Source organism: Cololabis saira, chromosome 13 (assembly GCF_033807715.1).
Source record: "Cololabis saira isolate AMF1-May2022 chromosome 13, fColSai1.1, whole genome shotgun sequence".
NCBI lineage: Eukaryota > Metazoa > Chordata > Actinopteri > Beloniformes > Belonidae > Cololabis > Cololabis saira.
The window spans coordinates 40,229,289-40,251,611 of record NC_084599.1 but is presented as its reverse complement, the minus strand read 5'-3'; the positions used below and the strand labels follow the sequence as shown (position 1 = coordinate 40,251,611).

Sequence of the window (22,323 nt, the reverse complement as noted above, 5' to 3'; positions counted from 1 at the left end):
TCAGTTTGTAATGAAATGGAAAAAAAATGCTGGGGGAAGCTTTCATCTTATATTTCTTGCATTTCTCCTCATTTTTCTCCCTTCTAGATGAATTTCAGAACTTTGTTCGGAGGCTTCCCACTTTCTATGCGCTGAACACGTCTGCCATCCAGTATTTCTGGAAGATGGAGCCGACTATTCACCAGCGCTACAAGCAGCTGGAGCTCGGCACCCAGCAGCTCCTGAGCAAAGCGCGGCGCATTGTCAAGAAGCTCTTCACCCTCAGCAAGAGGTGCCAGAGCCAGCCCAAGATCGTTATGCTGAGGGAGAGGTGAGAAACGTTTCCCCGCTGACCTTTTCCTTGACACAGATGTGGAAGTGCGATAACAAAGCACTACATACAACCCACTTTGTGCACATTGTTTTCTTATCGCCCGAACTACACACACCATGCGAATACACACAAAACACGAACGCCGAGGACTTTGATATTCAGCGGAGGTCCTACCAAAGTGAGCTGCAGTGTCACGTCTAATTACTTAGCAGCACCGTCAGGTAAACTCACCGCTTTTTTTTACAGCAAGGAAACCGAAGCTCCCCCTCCTATATAATACGATTCTGTAGTGTTTGAAAGAATTATGCAAAATGTGTGAGATTTTCCTCTTGGCTAACTAAATCATATACAAATGTTTTCCATGGATCTTCTGATCATTCGTCTGCAAGGCAGGGTTATGAGAAAGAAATGTGATTATATGACTGCAGCTGATGCATGCGCTTTACTTTTTCTCTCTAGGAGCCACAGTCTCATTTCCCACACCTCCATTTTCCTTTTAAATCCACTTTAACTGAGTATTTTTCACCGATATGTACATACTTAAAATGTATTTCTAACCTCAGAGTTGGTACAAGTTTGTGGAAAGAATATGATTCTGTATTTAGAGGGGTAAAGTTGGTGCGCTCATGTTCTATCTATCTATCTATCTATCTATCTATCTATCTATCTATCTATCTATCTATCTATCTATCTATCTATCTATCTATCTATCTATCTATCTATCTATCTATCTATCTATCTATCTATCTATGTGATAGATGGCTCGCCACTTCTCTCTAGGAATTGGTCGACCACCAATGTCCGTTTGATTAGCCGGCCTGCAGTTTATGGCTCCGGGTCTAGAAGTATCGCAGGATCTTTGTTCTTTAATTCTCTACCACACTCTGAGATTATATCCCACCTTAACTTTGGTACTTCCAACCTGTCTACTCATGTAGACTATAACTGCTACGCGGTTGTGTCGTTCCATGTATGTCATACCTGCAGGCATATTGCATCGAGCTATTATGTGCTGGTTTGTCTCATCTTTACACAGTCTGTATCTGGGGTCTTGACTGGTTTGGTAGACACTGGGCTCTGTTGTATCTGGTGTCTTGTTTGGTGTGGTAGACCCTGGTCTCTGTTGTCTATTGGGTTTTGTTTGGTGTGGTAGACCCTGGTGTCTGTTGTATCTGGGATATTGACTGGTGGGATAGACCCTGGCCTTTGTTGTACCTGGGCTCTTGTCTGGTGTGATAGACCCTGGTCTCTGTTGTATATTGGGTTTTGTCTGGTGTGATAGACCCTGGTCTCTGTTGTATCTGGGGTCTTGCCTGGTTTGGTAGACCCTGGTCTCTGTTGTCTATTGGGTTTTGTTTGGTGTGGTAGACCCTGGTGTCTGTTGTATCTGGGATATTGACTGGTGGGATAGACCCTGGTCTTTGTTGTATCTGGGTTTTGCCTGGTGGGATAGACCCTGGGCCTTTGTTGTACCTGGGCTCTTGTTTGGTTTGGTAGACACTGGTCTCTGTTGTATATTGGGTTTTGTCTGGTGTGATAGACCCTGGTCTCTGGTGTATCTGGGGTCTTGTTTGCTAGAACCTGGACTCTGTTGTATCTGGGGTCTTGTCTGGTGTGATAAACCGTGATATCTGTTGTATTTGGGGTTTTCTTTGGTTTGGTAGACCCTGGTCTCAGTTGTACCTGCGATCTTGTCTGGTGTGATAAACCCTGGTCTCTGCTGTATTTGGGGTCTAGTTTGGTGACGTAGACCCCGGTCTCTGATGAATCTGGGGTCTTGCCTGGTGTGGTAGACCCTGGTCTCTGTTGTATCTGGAGATACATGTCATGGTTTGGCCTTCTTCTCCATGATGGTTCCTTCTCCATGTCTTCTTGCTCACTGGATTTCCGGTGTCTGAGACATTCACTTAACAGTTTATCCTTAGGGCCCATCTTTAGAATTATTTCAGGATTTTTGTTGTTTCATTTTGGATGGTGGCTTTGAAACTCACTAATCCGTTGCGTGTAGAGCCTCATGGTGTTGGATTTGGGATGAAATACTCTGTGTCACAGTTCTTGGGATTATCTCTTCCAATTTTATTTTGAAAGCCTGCGGCCTTGTGTTTTAGTTCTGTCCTGACGTCCCATGTTCCCATCTGCCCTGATTGTCTGCACCTGTGTCTCGTCAACTCATGTTTATCTTGTCCTGCCTCCCCTTGCTCCCTGCTGGTCCGTGCTGTTTTCTCCGGCCTGTTTCTTGTCATGCAGTGTCATCCACAATGAAAACAAGAGCACAAACTTTGCCAAAACCAGACACTAAGTTTGTTTTTGGAACCTGCTCAGGAGCGTTTTGTTTGGAACTCCTGCCACCTCTGTCTCACAAGCTTTCCTTCTCTTGGCACCAGTTTCTTTCCAAGGACAGTTTACTATATCAGTGAAGTACCTGATCACTGGCAGGGCAAAATGTGTTGATGAGCCGGACCTAACCCTTGTGCTGTCTTCAGGTCAAGGAGGGAGGAAAGGAGGAAGGGAGGAAAGAAGGAAGGAAGGAAGAAATAAAAGAAGGAAGGAAGGAAGAAAGAAAAGAAGGGAGGAAGGAAGGAAGGAAGGAAGGAAGGAAGGAAGGAAGGAAGGAAGGAAGGAAGGAAGGAAGGAAGGAAGGAAGGAAGGAAGGAAGGAAGGAAGGAAGGAAGGAAGGAAGGAAGAAAAGGAAGGGAGAAAGGAAAGAAGGGAGAAAAGAAGGAAGGAAGGAAAGAAGGGAGGAAGGAAAGAACGGAAGAAAGAAGGAAGGAAGGGAGAAAAGAAGGAAGGGAGGAAAGAAGGAAGGAAGGAAAAAAGAAAAGAAGGAAGGATGGGAGAAAGAAAAGAAGGAAGGATGGGAGAAAAGAAGGGAGAAAGGAAAGAAGGGAGAAAGGAAAGAAGGGAGAAAGGAAGGAAGGGAGAAAAGAAGGAAGGAAGGAAGGAAGGAAGGAAGGAAGGAAGGAAGGAAGGGAGAAAGGAAGGAAGGGAGAAAGGAAGGAAGGGAGAAAGGAAGGAAGGAAGGAAAGAAGAGAGGAAAGGGACGAAGGAATGGAGAAAAGAAGGGAGGAAGGAAGGAAGGAAGGAAGGAAGGAAGGAAGGAAGGAAGGAAGGAAGGAAGGAAGGAAGGAAGGAAGGAAGGAAGGAAAGAAGGGAGGACAGAAGGAAGGAAGGGAGAAAAGAAGGAAGGAATGAAGGAAAGAAGAGAGGAAAGAAGGAAGGAAGGAAGGAAGGAAGGAATGGAGAAAAGAAGGAAAGAATGTACGAGGGGAGAAAAGAAGGAAAGAAAGAAGGAAAGGAGTAAAGAAGGAAGGAGAATTAGGTCATTTTCACCCGAAGACAGTACAAGGGTTAATATATTGAATCAGAAGTACTTTAGCTGTGTCTCCTTTCCAGCACCTATAGGTCCTGTTTTCACCTGGTTTTAAAATGTCTTCTGCGTGACCCAATCACGCGTTTACAGGCCCTGGACCAACTCCAAACCTCCAAACCTCCAAACCTCCAAACCTCCAAACCTCATGTGGAAGAGGTTTGTGCCACATGTGACCAGATGCTTTCAGCGTTGTAACACATAACTGATGTCTCGGTGTAGGAGGAAGGATGTCTTCATTCGCAAAGCAACAGCTTTATATTAAAGTGTGAAACAACAAGTAGGAGTCACAGCAACTGACATCAAAACAAAACCAGAGCATCAACATCTGTGTCGTTTTCATTTGCCTTGTAACTCTTTTTTCATACATCCCATTTTTATTTCGCTCTGCCTGAAGCCTTTTATTATAGTTTGTGTTTTTGGATGTTTTCCTCATTGCCATTACTGTTTTGTATGTACAGTACATCTGTTAAACACGCCTTTGGGGTGGGGGGGGACTCTGATAGACAAGAAGGTGTTTTTTTGTCTGTGCTTCAAATAGATTCAGCTAATTACTGCCTTGCACAGGTGTAAAATAACAATGCATGTGGTCCTTGCAGATGGAAATCATGTACCTGTTTATGTGCATATAGGGCAGGGGAGGAAGATCTGAGAGCATGTCGTCTCTCAAGACGCGTGCAGACATATGTCGGCACCAGGTGTGAACAGATGTGCGAAGAGCTGCCCACGTGTGAACAGGATCACTCAGGACAGGCTTTGATACCAGACATAAACACAGCCATTATCTTCCTGTTTCCTTTTTACGCAAGAGTATTAGGGCCATGCAGGAGAAAAGATATTTGAGAGGGGAAGATTTTTTTTTTTTTGTGCACTTTGAGAAAAAAGTTGAAATGTTGAGATTAATGTTGAAATTACGGAAAAGTATTAGGGCCAGGCAAGAGAAAAAAAATTTGAGAGTGGAAGATTTTTTTTATTGTGCACTTCGAGAAAAAAGACGAAATGTCGAGAAAAAAGTCGAAATGTCGAGATTAATTTTGAAAGACAATTTCGAGAAAAAAATTGAAGTCGAAATTTCACCTTTTTTCTCAACATTTCGACTTTTTTCTCGAAATTGTACTTCAACATTAATCTCGACTTTTTTACTTTTCTCTCGACATTTGGACTTTTTTCTTAAAATTTCGATTTTTTTTTCTCACCATTTCGACCTTTTTCTCAACATTTCGATTTTTTTCTCGACATTTCGACTTTTTTCTCAACATTTCAACTTTATTCACGAAATTTCAACTTTTTTCTCGACATTTCGACCTTTTTCTCAAAGTGCATAATGAAAAAAAAATCTTCCTCCTCTAAAATATTATTTTTATTTTCCTGCTGCCTGGCCCCAATACTCTTCCGTAAAAAATAAAATTTCAAGAATAAAGACAAAATTTCATGAATAAAGTTGAAATTTCGAGAATGAAGTTGAAATACAGTTTTGTGAATAAAGTAGAAATGTCTCTTCTGGTCCATCAAATCCAGTTAGCAGAACGACTGACAGCTCTGCAGCAGCAGCCGAAACTAACTAACTAACTAACTAACTAACTAACTTACATCCTTGGAGTGTAATGTTAAGTGTACGTTCTGAAATCACATGCGCTGTTTGTTATAGTCTCAGAAGGTTGACTTTATTCTCGAAACTTTGCCCTTTTTCTCAACATTTCAACTTTATTCACGAAAATTCCGACTTTTTTCTCAACATTTCGACTTCTTTTTTCTCGAAATTGTACTTCAACATTAATCTCGACATTTTGACTTTTTTTCTCAACTTTTTTCTCGACATTTAAACCTTTTTCTGGAAGTGCATAATGAAAAAAAAATCTTCCTCCTCTAAAATATTATTTTTATTTTTCTCTTGCCTGGCCCTAATACTCTTCTGTGTCTTTTAGACCACTTGTTTACTTATTAATTATTTTTATTTTATCTATCAATCTAACAGAAATAGGAACAATATAGATTTTGTGTCATATAACCAAAGACTGGGGACAATGAACTCATTTCATTTTCATTTCATTTTATTCTTTATTTCATTTAAAAAATAAAACAAACAATTCAATACAAATACAAACACAAATGTTCATAAATTGTGAATGAAAAGGGAGCAGAAAGAAGAAGAATCTTATCTAATCTGCCCCTTTTTACAAGAAATAAATTCACAAATAACATAAATTAAAAAAAAAAAAAAAACTCAAATTGTAGGCTACTTTGCATTTTTTCTTTTTCCAAATTAGCAGCAGCGACTGTGTTCCCTCCCCGCTGCTAGGAGCCTGTTTGGAGACCATGTCATGTGGATTTCCTAGCCAGTTACCCTTTCAAGAGATGAGTGGCAGTCGTTGGCCTTGTTCATTCTGACAGAAGTGAATGTGAGCGCTGACTTTGACCAGAACTTTCACTCTGTCATCTCCAAAGGAAATATCTGACCCATTTTTCCCCAAGCCCTGTATCTTTAGATCGTTATATATCACTACACTGACATTTCAAGACCAAATAAAGCAGAGAGTTAATTGCCAGGCCTGTTTGTCACTCAGCACTCTAACTGAAATGTCTGAAACTTATCAAATATACAGTAGCTGAGGTACGTGTACATTTTGATATTTACTCATTAGCTCACTTTTCCCTGCAATGAAGCTCTAAAACGTGTCGATGAAGCAAACATCCTTTTTTCTGTTCTAAGTTTCTTTAGATCAGGGGTCGGCTAGCCGCATGAGGCTCTTTAGCGCCGCCCTAGTGGATCCTGGAGCTTTTTCAAAAATGTTTGATCTTTTTTCTCCTTTTTTTCCTTTTTTTCTTCTTTTTTTCCCTTTTTTTTCTTTTTTCTCTTTTTTACTCTTTTGTTGTTCTTTTTCTTTTTTTCTTTTTTCTTTTTTTTCTTCTTTTTTCCCTTTTTTTCTTTTTCTTCCTTTTTCCTTTCCTTTTTAATCTCGACATTTCGACTTTTTTCTCAAAAATTTGACTTTTTTACTCAACATTTCGACTTTTTTCTCGACATTTCAACTTTTTTCTCAAGATTGTACTTCAACATTAATCTTGACATTTCGACTTTTCTCTCGAAATTTCAAATTTTTTCTCGAAATTTCGACTTTATTCTCGAAATTTTGACTTTTTTCTCGAGAATTTCTACATTTTTCTCGAAGTGCATAATGACAAAATAAATCTCCCCCAGTTCTAACTAATATAGAAACATGCAGCATGTGTTGCCTTCATTCTAAGGCTGATACAAGACTTTTCATTTTTTGCAGCTCCAGACATATTTGTTTTTTGTGTTTTCGGTCCAATATGGCTCTAAAACATTTTGGGTTGCCGACCGCTGCTTTAGATAAAAGCTAAATGCAATGTCAGGAAATATGGAAATATATGTTTAAAGGCTAGTAAATCTTTTCCTTCAGTGTGTAAATCACATTGATCCACGGAGGAGAAATAGCGGCGTGTAAGAGGTCGATACGAGAGAGAGACCGGGCCACAGTAGCATGTGTAACACGGTCCTGCGTAGTTAACTCAATATTTTTCAGCTTCTGAACTCGACACATTCTGGGTGATGAGAGAACGATGTGCTGAGAGAAAACGCTTTACTGGATGTTTGGGATACCACTGTGATATAACCTGGTTCCCTGGAAACAATCCGACGGAGGCGTCTTCGGCTCCTCTGCATTCCATCAAGTTTCCTCTGCATCAACATCCTTCAATAATGCAGCACACTTGTACCCATTTTTTAATAATCCTTATCACAATTAAAAATGCACATATTTCTCATTGTATCCTAAAAGATGAATACATTTTTTTACCTCCTTCTATTTCACCATGTCTCTTCATATTACATAATAACCCAGTTTATGGAGGATAACCCCCCCCCCTTTTTATATATTTATATAAAACGGAATATTCATGCTTGTCTCTTGGCATTATTCCCGTACTGAAGCATCATGGTCTGTCTGTCTGTCAGATGAAGACAAAGCAAACAGAATTATACTGTAGGCACTGGAAATGAGGACGGTGTATTAGCCGCACTTTCCAGGGGGAACGGTGTCAGAACAGCGACGGTGATGGAGCTGCTGCCTTTTTTTTGTACTTTTATTTATGGTACATCAATCAATGAGCTTTTAATGGCTGAAAAATAAAGTGCATCTTCTGCAGAGGAGAGGGTTTTGTTCCCCCCGCTGTAAATTGAATCTGAGGCAGACGGAAGTTTGTGCGTGTGACATTGACGTGTGTGAAAACGAGCTGACAGACAATGAACAGATTGCAGAGCGAAGGCGCGGCTTCTCTTTGGCCCGCACTCCACGCTGCGTCTCCATGACACTTTACATGTCCTGCTGACAGGAGTCGCTATACGACGGCGAGGCGGCTTCTTCCCTCTCGCTGTGCACAGTCTGCATTCTGGGCGGTGAGATATGCACAACTGACTCACACTGATGAATTTCTGGAAGTCTGAGTACAGTTAAGACTGTTAATATCTTACACCGGCTGTCGGCTGACGATAAATCACCACTTTCTAAATTTGATGGCTTGAGACATATTTTTTGGGGGGATTTTTCATTTTCCTTTTTAATAACACCGCCGACGCTCAGTGGTGCTGTGATGCTGGAACGCCAGAGCTGTGAAGTGCTGCTGGGAAAAAAAAAAAAAAAGATGTGAAATTAACATCCACCGCGACCAAAGGCTCGGTTTGACTTCACATGATTTCATTTTAGAGATTTTGAATTCTATTTGATAGTGTAGCACAAATTAGAAATAAAAAGACAATACGGTGCTGATCAATAACACCAGTTTATCATTGTAGTATTTAATATATTACCTCCTTCTACGCAACATTATGTCTGGTTAGCTAGTTTTGTTTTCATATCTTTGCTTATGACATGTAAGGAAGAGTATTAGGGCCATGCAGGAGAAAAAAATATTTGAGAGGAAGATTTTTTTTTTATTGTGCACTTCGAGAAAAAAGTGGAAATGTCGAGATTAATGTTGAAATACAATTTCGAGAATTAAAGTTGCAAGCAGCGATGAACGGGCCCTCGCACGTGCAATTTTCGCCAATAAAGGTCAAGGACTCAAAACCGAGTCCGATGACACCACCCACGACTGTTTATGTCAAACCATTCAAAAGTTATGGCAGAAAATAGGAACTATCAGATATCGACCAATCAGACAAAGGGGTGGGGCTAGATCAGGCCAATGAAGGTCAAGTACTCAATACCAAGTCCGATGACACCAGCCACATGTCTTTATCACAATCCGTTCAAAAGTTATGGCAGAGAATGGGGACTATCAAATATCGACCAATCAGAAGAAGGGGCGGGACTAATTTGCACCAATTATGTTCAAGGACTCAAAACCGAGTCCGATGACACCACCCACGACTCTTTATGTCAAACCATTCAAAAGTTATGGCAGAAAGTAGGAACTATCAAATATGGACCAATCAGATGAAGGGGGGGCGCGCTTTTTGGCATCTAGCGTTGCCACGGTAACGGTTTTGAAAGAGAAAAGTAATGCGCATCGTCGCAGGATGGAGATGCACATTTTGATGTATAACACACCTGGGTGCACGTTACGGTTCGGGCCGCATTAACGGCCGAAGAAATGGCATAAATTGGAAATGGCATAAAATTTGGTGACTTTTGGGGCACGTTTAGGGGGGCAAAAAGGCCCTCCTTTCGTCGGGGGAAAAAAAAAAAGAGAAAAATTCCTATAGATACAATAGGGCCTTCGCACTGTCAGTGCAAAGTCGAAATTTTGTGAATAAAGTCAAAATTTCGAGAATAAAGTTGAAATAAATTGTACTTCAACATTAATCTCAACATTTCGACTTTTTTTCTCAACATTTTGACTTTTTTCTCAGAGTGCGTAATGAAAAAAACCTTCCTCCTCTAAAATATTATTTCTATCTTTCTCCTGCCTGGCCCTAATACTCTTCCGTAGACATTTGAAACAAAGTTTGCTGGATGTTTTTCTTCCTGATTTTGTGCTGCAGCTCATTTTTGTGTCATCTAACTTTGGTGTCATGAAATATGTGAACCGTGTGTGAAATGGGCAGCTAGGATATCTTCACTTTGACATTTTGGCCTTTTTATCAAAAGTCGACAGTTTCCTGAACTCTTAATCGAATGCTTTGCTCTAAATATCAAAGGGATACAAACATCACCTTCCCTGGGCTTTAAAACTGCTGTTAAAACTTTTGTGCCATCTATTTTCAAGATATAAACATTTAGCATTTAACTGAATTTGAGTGGAAAGGAAAATAAGTGAGCTACTCCATCTTACCCTGATCTGGGTCTGTGATGTCAGTCCCTGCAGAGCTGAAACAATTGCAGCAGTTCAAATCAGTTCAGATCATGTCGCAACTTAAAGAAAAGTCTCTTGGCGCCATGGCCGAAACCGAACAGGAAGTCGGCCATTTTGAATTAATCGTGTAATTTTGCTGCAATTTATGTCATTTCTTCGGCCGTTTCTTCGCCTGAACCGTAACGTGCACCCAGGTGTGTTATACATCAAAATGTGTGTCTAGATCCTGCGACGATGGAAATTACTTTTCTCAGTCAAAAGCGTTACCGTGGCAACGATAGATGCCAAAAAGCGCGCCCCCCCTTCATCTGATTGGTCCATATTTGATAGTTCCTACTTTCTGCCATAACTTTTGAACGGGTTGTGATAAAGACTCGTGGGTGGTGTCATCGGACTCGGTATTGAGTACTTGACCTTCATTGGCCTGAAATAGCCCCGCCCCTTCTTCTGATTAGTGAATATTTGATAGTCCCTACTTTCTGCCATAACTTTTGAATGGTTTGATATAGAGTCGTGGCTGGTTTCATCCGCTAAATGTCCAGGCCTGAAGAATCTACATGCAAGTCATACAAGCTTCCACTGCAGCCTGAACGTGCACAAGGATGCGAGGGCCCGTTCATCGCTGCTTGCAGCTTTAATTTACTTTTTTAATTGTAAAAAACTACTCAACTTTCCTGGATTTTTTACTTTTTTTAATGTGTTTTCTCAAATCTTTAAGAAGCATTAGCAAAGAGCTGGTACTTATTGTCTCTCCCAAGGAATGTTAGATAATCATCTAGAAACTCATATCTGGTCAAAGCTTTTCTTTTCTCTTTTAGAATCAGAGAGAAACCTGACTGAGATTTAATGACCCAAAACCCTTTTGTCTTCCATTAAAAGTTGAATCCACGGAGGAGTGCAGCCGGATTGTTGTTAAGTTTACTCTCCCCTCCAACATGTGCTGCGGATGGTCAATTATTCAGAAAATGCACAACTGTTTCCGCTAAATTAACTTTGCAGCAGCCCACGACCAAAACACCAGCGGTGCTGATTCGGTTAGAGAAACTAAAATTGTTCCAAAATGTGACAGATGCGGCACAAAAGCGAGTGAGGGACTGATTTACAGAATGATATTCGCGTTGTGCGTCCATCTGCTCCGTGATTCACAAACAATCTCTGGAATTCTGCTTCACAATTACGGTGCGTGTCGGGGAATAAATAACTCTCTGTCCTTTTTTATGCCCAGTTATTCTGGACAATGATGTTACAGAAACAGTGTTTAAAATCAGAGAACGCTGGCGTCGTACCATCAGGAGGAGACGTGAGCTTTGTTACCCACTAAAAACTCATAAAGAAAAAGACATTGCTGGATTTGTATTCATGTTTCAATTTCTCTTAAATCATGTTAGTTATTGAAATATCGAAAAGGTCCAACAGAATTTTGTTCTACCTTTAGTCCTTTTAAATGTAATTATATTCAGAATATGAAATATGAATATTTAATGAATATGAAATATGAAACTCATAGTGACATCTACCGTCTTATTTGCTCAGGAGTCAATATAAGTAATATAAGTTGTAAAAACAATATCCCATGCACACACACTTATTTTTTTGTCTTTATTCTAATTTATATATTGCATTATTAGTTTGCCATCACTTTTGTGTATTTATACTTTTTGTTTTTGAATGTTAATCTTGTGTTCTTTATAACACATGATATTTTAATAACTTCGGTGGAGGCTTCAAATAAGCCCATTGGGTTTTTTGCCTCTTCCTGCACCTATAGCATTTATATTTGATATTTCCTGTATATTTTTAAAACTGTGCAAAACAATAAACTAAATTAAAACGAATATGACATTTGAATCTTAAGTTCTCTGTTTTTTTTTATTTATTTATTCTTTATTTTATTCATTAAAAGAAAAACAAAACAGTTCAATATAATTACAACAAATCTCTTTCCTTGAATGAAAGGGAACAGAAAGAAGACTAAGCTTATTTTATATGTCCCCTTTTCCTAAGAAATCAAATTTCAGTTCATGTAATAATAAAAAAAACAAAAACAAATTACAAATTAAGCAGTTAAAAAAAAACACTTTCCAATAAACATAATTTAAAAAAAAAAGTTATGAAATAACACAAAATAGATAGATTCAAAGAAAAAGCTAAAAAGAAAACCCACCTAACTTGACAATTATCATGATATTTCTTCATCAAACTGGCTTTTATTATTCTTTTAAATGTAATGTTTGATTTGCATTCTTTGGCATTTTGACTAAATACGTTGACAAGCTGTAATTTCCAGGGGGATTTGATCAAAATATTTCTGGATACAAATGGATTTGGCCACATTTTCCGACAGCAACATCTGAAACTCTAGTTTGACTGCTGTTCTTCTATGACGACCTATATTTATATTGAGGGAAGGTTCAGCCAGACGCCCTAAATCACATTAATTAGACAGATTCATGCATGCACCTCCGAGTGCAGGATGTGTCATCAAAAGTTTGCTGATGTTTTACAAGAATAGAAGTTTCCTTTTATAAGGGCACCGTGGTCGTTTTGGAGCAAACGTCATTACTGCCACGTCCAGGTCGACGTGACTGTGACACGGCGAGGGACGGAGGAGACTGAACGGATGTTTGTTCCTTTTTAATTCTCTGTGTCATATTTGGCCAAAACCAAAGGCAGCATTCCTGCAGAACCCCCTGGTGTCACCATGTCGGCGGAAGCAAGCACGTTGATTTGAATTGTTTTTGCATCCACAGGCCTTGAGCCGCTCAGGTGACTCGCTGTCATCGAGTGAAGCATGAGGCCTTTTGCATATGAGAGTATTCTGGAGGCCGGTGTTAAGGCCACATGTGCAGAAGCTCCAGCTTTAGGAAACAGGAGTGTGATCATGAACACACCTGCAAATCTGCATCAGAACGAAGCTACTTTCACATAGAACGCGGCAACACCGCCGGGGTGGCGCAGACTCGGCGCAGAGTCGGCGCAGAGCAGCTCGCATATCCGTTGCAAGTTGCTTGGCGACCGAAAAAAGGTTTTTCCCGTCTGGCGCCGTTTTCCCCATTCATTGTGTATGTGCTGCCACTGCGCAAGGGCGCAGGGCTTTGCATCGAGGTCGGCAGCGCGCAACAGGGCGCACGCCGCCGGGTTGCCGCGGCAGCAAGAGCGCAAGACGGCACAAGCTGCCGCTGCGAATTGAACATTTTTTAATTTCACTGTGCGCCCTGTGACGACATCTGGGTGGTGTCCAATAGGAGAGAAGGTGCTGGAGGGAGAAAAAAAACTTGCAGCTTGTAGATCAGAGACGATCAACATGGAAGAAAGAATGATCTTGGCTGTGAGTCTGTGTGAGGAGCTGTGGGATGAGACTGCAGGCCTATCAGGACAACAATAAAAAGGGACAAAAGTGGAGAGAAATCTCCCAGAATTTGGACATACCTGGTGTGTTTAAAAGTGGTAGAAATGTGATATTCTTTTGCTCTTTTAACAATAAAATGTCAATGTAAAATAAAATATAGCATTTCCATGCCTCATATCAGGATCAATTGAATCATTTATCAGTATATGGTTATGAAACTTCTTTTCGGTCGCCAAGTAACTTCCAACAAATATGAACAGATGAACAGGTGCTCCCTGCTCTGCGCCGTCTCTGCGCCGAGTCTGCGCCCACGACAAGGGCTAATTTTATTTCTGTGAAAAATGAATATTTATTGTGATCCACGTCCACATACCTGACATTGACCCGTTCCATTGTCTCTGTTTCAGGTTTCTAAGCTACTGGCTGAACTACATCCTGTCCATCATGTACTGCAGCGAGAACAACCACCTGGGCTCGTACCTGGAGGCCACGCGGAGCTGCTCCTGCCCGTACGAGCACCCGCCCTGCCAGGGCCTGATCCCCTGCACGGTGGGCGAGGGCACGGCCTGCGCCTCCTGCTCCTACGAGAACCGCTCGCGCTGCGCCACCTGCAACCAGGGTTACATGCTGAGCCAGGGCTTGTGCCGCAACGAGGTGCCCGACTCCACCGACCACTACATCGGCTTCGAGACCGACCTGCAGGACGTGGAGCTGCGCTTCCTCCTGCAGCGCCGCGACACCCGCATCGGCATCCACGGCATCTTCGTCAGCAACGACGTCCGGCTCAACAACTGGTTCGACCCGTCGTGGAGGAAGAGGATGCTGCTGACGCTGAAGAGTAATAAATACAAGTCCAACCACGTCCACATGTTGCTAGGGATGTCGCTGCAGATCTGCCTTACCAGGAACAGCACGCTCGACCCCATGCTGTCCGTCTACATCAACCCGTTCGGGGGCAGCCACTCGGAGAGCTGGATCATGCCCATCGACCAGAACAACTACCCCGACTGGGAGAGGACTAAACTAGACCTCCCCCACGATTGTTACAACTGGACTTTGACTTTAGGTAACAAGTGGAAAACGTTTTTCGAGACGGTTCACTTTTACCTGCGGAGCCGGATCAGAGGGCCGGCCACCAACGGAAACGGGACCGTGTACTACGAACCCTTGGAGTACCTGGAGCCGGGGCAGAACCTGGGCTACATGAAGATCAACAGCATCCAGGTGTACGGATACAGCATGCACTTCGACCCCGACGCCATACAGGACTTGATTTTACAGCTGGACTACCCGTACACTCAGGGCTCGCAGGACTCGGCGCTGCTGCAGCTGCTGGAGATCCGGGACCCGGGTCAACCGGCTCTCCCCGCCCGGGGCGCAGCCCCTGGACCTGTTCTCCTGCCTGCTGCGGCACCGGCTCAAACTCTCCACCACCGACGTCGCCAGGATCCAGGCGGCGCTGCAGACGTTCAGCGCCAAGCAGCCCAACGCCATGGAATACGAAACGACCAAACTCTGCAGCTAATCAGCGCGGCGGGCCGGCCGGTGCAGATGGAGATGGTATGGAGCCAAATCAAGGCCAAAGGTTTTGCTAATTTGAAAATAAAATTTGAACCTGAAAAGTTTTGATCATGAACTTATTTTTTTTCAGTTTCACATTTTTTTTCCAGTTTCACATCTTTTTTTTCAGATTATGGTCTTTTTTAAGTTTCAAATCTTTTTTTTTTGGTTTCAAATCTTTTTTTTCAGTTTCAAATTTTTTTCCAGTTTCACATCTTTTTTTCAGTTTCACATCTTTTCTTTTCAGTTTCAAATCTTTTTTTTTGGTTTCAGATCTTTTTTTTTCAGTTTCAAATTTTTTTCCAGTTTCACATCTTTTTTTCAGATTATGGTCTTTTTTCAGTTTCAAATCTTTTTTCAGTTTAAGATCTTTTTTGTCAGTTTCAATTTTTTTTTCAGTTTCGGATTTTTTTTCAGTTTCACATCTTTTTTTCAGTTTTACATTTTTTTTCCAGTTTCACATCTTTTTTTCAGTTTCACATCTTTTCTTTTCAGTTTCACATCTTTTTTTTTCAGTTTCAGACTTTTGGCCCTGATCTGGCATAGGGGGCGTGGCATCAACTGAGAGGGGCGTGGCATCATGAGTGACAGCATAACAGAGAAGGCGGGGGACCTTCCCTCAGTCATGTTGCCTTCAGGAAACGTAGGTTGCAGAAGTTATCAGTAGAAGTTTGATTCAACACTGTATATTCACTATATTCACGTGATTGGCAGTGGAAAAAACTGATATTAGTGACACATTTTTGTTTTAAAAGCTGTTTTAGACCGTACTTGGCACCAATCACAGTATAAAAGCAATAAACTATGCCAGACTGTACAGTTCAACAGCCTCACTTTAAAGTTTGACATTTCCCACTTCCACATACTACCATGAACGCATCGCAGTATCGTTTGCGATGGCGTCCGCTCTGCCAGGACAAGCCGCGGGCCCCAGCTGCAATTGCTTTTATACTGCGATTGGTGCCAACTACGGTCTAAAACAGCTTTTTAAACAGAAATGTGTCACTAATATCAGTTTTTTCCACTGCCAATCACCTGAATATGGTGTATATACAGTGTTGAATCAAACTTCTACTGATAACTTCTGCAACCTACCAACCTTTCCTGAAGGCAACATGACTGAGGAACGTCCCCAGCCTTCTCTGTTCTGCTGTCACTCATGATGCCACGCCCCTCTCAGTTGATGCCACACCCCCTACGCCAGATCGGGGCCAAAAGTCTGAAACTGAACAAAAGATATGAAACTGAAAAAAAAAGATTTGAAACTGAAAAAAAAAGATCTAAAACTTAAAAAAAAGATGGGAAACTTAAAAAAAAGATGTGAAACTGAAAAAAAAAGATCTGAAACTGAAATAAAAAGATCTGAAACTGAAAAAAAAAATATAAACTGTAAAAAAATAAGTTCATGATCAAAACTTGAATTTTCAGGTTCAAATTTTATTTTCAAATTAGCAAAAACTTTTGGCCTTGATTCGGCTCCATAGAGCCGCTGCAACGCGACGACGACGGCGAACATCAATCTGACACCGAGCTGTGGACGTTTTGAGGACATTTTATATGTTATTGTGAATCTCAGCAGTGTAGTTGAGGTTTTCACGTCAGCTTTTCCTAGAAATTTGTATGACATCTTAGAACTAAGGAGGATTTCACCATACTGGCCTCATAGCTTTTCACTCCAGATAAACATAACTTTGACAGCTGACACATATATTTAAACCCCAACCATCAATAGTATGTTGACAGCGTGCTGACCTTTGTAGATTGCACAAATTTGAATCACATACTTAAAAGAAGCCTCTGCTGAAAAAAAGTATAAACCGAGCTCTATAATCATCTTCCGGCAGTTGGAGATCAGCTTGATATTGTTTTAGTTTTCTTGTATTTTCTTTATTTTATTGAAATCCACAGTTCTCTTCTTTTTTTAATTTGATCTTTAGCTTTCCATACATTGAAAAAAGTCACTCAGTTTCTAAACTCTACTAGACATTTTTGTAAGAAAGGATCAACGTTAATAAATCACTGCTGTATGATGATTTGCTGAGAAAAACAATGTACCATAATCATGATATATGTTACATGTGCTTTTATTTTTATAATGCTGTTGTTTGTGAGACAAAAGTTACAGATACACTGTCTATAAAATGTACAGTACAATTTGTTAATACACAAAATAAAATACATTTTTATGTGTGGTCTATATGAACCTAAGGTTAATCAGAAATGTCTAAAAAACGGAAAATATTCAGACCCCTTTAAATGTTTCCCTCTTTCTTTCATTGCAGCCATTTGCGAAAATCAAAAAAGTTAATTTTATTTCTCATTAATGTACACTCAGCATCCCATCCTGACAGAAAAAAACATAAACGTAGAAATTTTTGCAATTTAAAAAAAAAAAGAAAAACGGAAATATTATAAAAGAAAAAGTTCTAATTTAACTGTTTTCCTCACATTTTGTTCACATCCGCCGATTCTTTACTACTTCTGTGCACAGCAAGTATAAAAAGAAATCTTCAAATGCCAAGATAGTTATACACTTACAATACTAGATAAAAAAGACTATAATTCTGAGTCTGAATAACAATGAAAGACTTCTAAGTTGCACATAGCTGATGTCTAATATGGAGTTTGATCTAAAAGCCTGGTTTTACTTCAAACAATGGATTTTAAAAGGATTATTCAAATATGAGTCAAAGTGTATTCGCTTAGCTTTGATTTTAAGACATGTAAAAGTAAAAAGAATCAGGGGGGATGGTGGATTTTATCATATGGGGACAGATAATTTGTGCTGATTACAAATAATATAATATATTACAAATAATAGCAGTGACCAAAACACCTGCAGAAATACTGCAGGAATGACATAGCAGCAGTTAAATGCAGCCTTCTGTAAGCTTTAAATATCCACTGGGCTTACATCAAATACATCAAACACACAACAATAAAAAACAGTTTTCTGAACTTATCAATATGACTCTGTCCTTCACAGGATAAGTAACATGGATCACTGCAAAAACTCACAATCTTAACAAGAATATTTGTCTTATTTCTAGTTAAAATGTCTAATTTTAGTTAAAAAAAATCTTATTACACTTAAAACAAGACTCATCACTGGAAAAAACAATAATTTTCAGCTGTTTCAAGTACATTTTCACTTAAAATAAGTAGAAAAATCTGCCAGTGGAACAAGGTTTTTTTGCTTGTAATGAGAAGATAAATCTTGTTCCACTGGCAGATTTTTCCTACTTATTTCAAGTGAAAATTGTCAAATAAGTTATTTTTCTGGTGTTATTTTTCTGGTGATGACTCTAAATGTTGAAATAGCAGTAAAACCACATTCATTGATGAAATGATATAAGGGATGGAAAGGGGGGATGGCAGTTTTACAGGGGGGATGATTTGGGCCGTTCAGGGGGGGATGCCATCCCCCCTCAACTCCAGTACTGCTTATGGGCCCTGGGCAGCGCAGGTTTGAGTCCCGGCCTGTCGCTCTTTGCTGGTTTATTCTCCACCTACTTTCCCAATAAAGAATCAGAATCAGAAAAAAGTTTATTTCCAAGTAGTTTAACAAACACAAGGAATTTGTTGTGGTGATTGGTGCAATACAAAATAGCAAATAATATTAAAAGAAAAAATGTACAACATGTTGGTTTTAAAGTGCCGGAGTAATGAGTCTGTAGGCCACTAGTGCCGCAGAAATCCAAGACAAACATATTTACAGCCTGGTTCAGAAAACCATTTTGGGCTCAATTGTTCGATTTCTCACCCTTGGCAACTCTGAGGGGGGTGGATTTTTTGTACGTTGCAAGGGGAGTTTATGTAAAGCATGATATTTGTTTCCTATGAGAGTAATTGACAGTTTGCTGGGCCAATCGTCAGCCACTTCCAATTCCTCATCAGTAATCATCAAGCTACAGTGCTTAGCAAAGCAACCACCCGTTTGTTTTAACCCAGAGGTCGACTAAACGCCACAGTAATCGTTTTATTTCGCCGTTGAGTCAAGATGTTAAATGGTATATTCTGCTGGATAAATCTGCCGGCAGCTCTGCAGATATTTCAGTTGGGGATCTGAAGGAGCCAAAGCTAATTTTGACTGACACGCTTGGGGCGTGTTCCCAATGGTTTGCCAAGCAACATGGCTTCCCCTCCGAAAGTGTGAAGAAAAAGAGCCTTCAAAACCAATCTTCAGAACCAATGGGTCATGTGACTAGAGTTTACGTTCAAGACATCTGAGGGAGATGAAAGTGGAGTTGATAACAAGTATCACTGGAAAAACCAATGTGAAATCCAAAGAGATCCAAAGCTATTGAGCAAAGAGAGAGCAAAAAAATCTTGGGCTACCTCAACAGTTTGGTGCATTTGTGAAATGAAAGGGCACAGATGAGTTAAACAACATCAAGGGAGAAGACAAGGCAAGGAAGTTTATTTGTATAGCACAATTCAACACAAGGCAATTTAAAGTGCTTTACATCAACATTAAAAGCAGCAAGACACAATTAAACAGTAAATAACAAATAAAATGGTAAGAAAAGAGGTTGAATTAAAGCGTGCAATTTTCACTCTTAAAGATCAAGGACTCAAAACTAAGTCCGATGACACCACCCATGACTCTGTATGTCATACAATTCAAAAAATATGGCAGAAAATAGGAACTATCAAATATCGACCAATTAGAAGAAGGGGCAGGGCTAATTTGCATCAATTATGGCTAAGGAGTCAAAACTGAGTCCGATGACACCACCCACGACTCTCTATGTCAAACCATTCAAAAGTTATGGCAGAAAATAGGATCTATCAAATATCGACAAATCAGATGAAGGGAGGGCGCGCTTTTTGGCGTTTAGCGTCGCCACAGTAACGCTTTTGACTGAGAAAAGTAATGCCCATCATCGCAGGATGGAGATGCACATTTTGATGTATAACACACTTGGGTGCACGTTACGGTTCGGGCCGTATTAACGGCCAAAGAAGTGGAATAAATTGCGCCAAAATTACACGATTAATTCAAAATGGCCGACTTCCTGTTCGGTTTCGGCCATTGCGCCAAGATACTTTTCTTTAAGTTGCGCCATGATACAGGTGTGTAGCGATTTCCGTGCATGTACGTCAAACCGTATTTTGGGACTTGAGGCACAATGTTTTCTAGGGGGCACTGTTGAGCCATTAGGCCACGGCCATTAATGCAAACCATTAAATATCACATTTATCGCCAGGCCTGGTTTGCTTGCAAAATTTGGTGACTTTTGAGGCACGTTTAGGGGCAAAAAGGCTCTAATTTAGTCTGAAAAGAAAAAACAAGAAAAACGAGAACTCCTACAGATACAATAGGGCCTTCGCACTGTAAGTGCTCGGGCCCAAAAATTAAAAAGCACAGGTTGTTAAAAAGTAAAGGCAGTAGAGTACAGCAGGTACACATCTCATTCTTACAATGGCAAGTAATCTGTTACAATTCGTACGATGAATTAAACCAATTTGACAATTCTATGCCACAATACCTGTTTCCAGGTCTTACAACAAAAGTGAATGATCCCAGAATTGGTCCTTGGTGAACTCCTTTCACATCATCACCAGAAATCAAGAATACTCTGGAGAACATAGGAATTTTCTGCAATCAACAGATGTTTTCATAAATGTGAGTACAGAGTAATGGTACTGGTGATATGTATTAACGGGACAGACGTATGAGACTGACATCTAAACATCTCTTGTTCTGGAATCACATTGTTTGGACACAAGAAGTCAACATGGACTTGGATCAGATCAAAGGAGGAGGAAAGTCAGGAGAAGGAAGGAACGGATCAAAGCATCCCGCAATCAAACATGGCGGAGACAGATTCGTGACACATGTGTGATGCCATGGAACAGCTCCCTGGGGTTGATGGATGATGTGGCTGCTGACAGAACCAGCTGTGGTGCACAGACATCCTTTCAGGCCAAATGCTACACAACCGATAGAGGGGTGGAGATGGGTAATGGCCCCTAAACATGCAGGGCAAAGCAAGAAAATCAAGACTTTTTGAAGGTAAATGAATCGAATATTGTGGTCCATGCAAATCACGCACCACTGTTCAGATGGGTTACCTGATCTGAACAGTGGAGCGTGATTTTCAGTTAATGGAGAGAGAAAACTAAAGGAAGAAAAGGCCAATAAAGGCCCAATAAAGTCCCAATAAAAAAGCAACAGCTAGAAATGGCTAAAAGCCTGGAAGGCATCTCCAGGGAGGAAACCGGTACTCTGACATCCATGGACTCCAGACTTTTAAAGCATTTTCATCCTTTTTATCCTTCCACCAAAATTAGTTTGAGCCCCTGAAAATAGATGCATTTGTTAAAAACGGGCTCTAATTCTTCATTGTTCAATAAAACCTCTTTAATTGAAGCTGAATGTTTACACTTTTGATATTTGAAATACATGGTGGTGCGTGGATCAAAAATGATAAAAGCTCTGTTTTTGCAAATACTTCCTATATTTTTTTTTTAAAGAATTCTGATCATAAAAAAAATAAAAATAAAAATGTACACACAAATATGAAAAAAACGAAAGAAAATCTTTTTGGCAGGGGTGGTTAACCGTCCACCTATTTAATTTTTTTTCTTATTTTATTTTTGTTTGGAATCACATGTCAACAATACCATACATCTTTATCACATGGTTACTTGCTCCAATTTGATTTTTTCCATTCACAAAACCTGTTATAACAGAACACATGAACATGGGGTGTTTTATATTGTAGTAATACAAGAAAATAGATACTTAAACAAATCTTGTTTAAAAGAGATAAAAGAAAAAAAAAATAACAAAAGCAGGGCGTTTCAGGGAAATATACATTTTCCATTGCTCCCAGATGTCTTTGAATTTAGATTTCTGCAGACTCATTGAGAAAGTAATTTGTTCCATCACAAATATATCATAATGTATATTATACCTTTCACCTATAGATGGGATGTCTGGGTAACAGTCCACCTATTTTAACCCTTGTGTTGTCTTTGGGTCAAGGAAGGAGGAAGGGAAGAAGGGAGGAGGAAAAGAAGGAAGAAAGAAAGAAAAGAAGGAAGGAAAGGAGGAAAGAAGGAAGGAAGGGAGGAAAGAAGGAAGGAAGGGAGAAAAGAAGGAAGGAAGGGAGGAAATAAGGAAGGAAGGGAAGAAAGAAGGAAGGAAGGGAGGAAATAAGGAAGGAAGGGAGAAAAGAAGGAAGGAAGGGAAGAAAGAAGGAAGGAAGAAAGAAAAGAAGGAAGGACGGAAAGAAGGGAGGAAAGAAGGAAGGAAGGGAAAAAAGAATGAAGGACGGGAGGAAATAAGGAAGGAAGGGAGAAAAGAAGGAAGGAAAGGAGGAAAGAAGTAAGGAATTAAAGAAGGGAGGAAGAGACAAAAGAAGGAAGGAAGGGAGGAAAGAAGTAAGGAAGGGAAAAAAGAAGGAAGGA

General features: G+C 40.3%; 1 pseudogene; it reads left to right on the top strand.

Annotated features, from left to right (window-relative positions):
* The window catches only part of LOC133458807 (BMP/retinoic acid-inducible neural-specific protein 3-like), a 41,362-nt pseudogene extending 26,387 nt beyond the window's left edge, over nt 1-14,975 (top strand).
* Nucleotides 14,976-22,323: the final 7,348 nt, after the last annotated feature.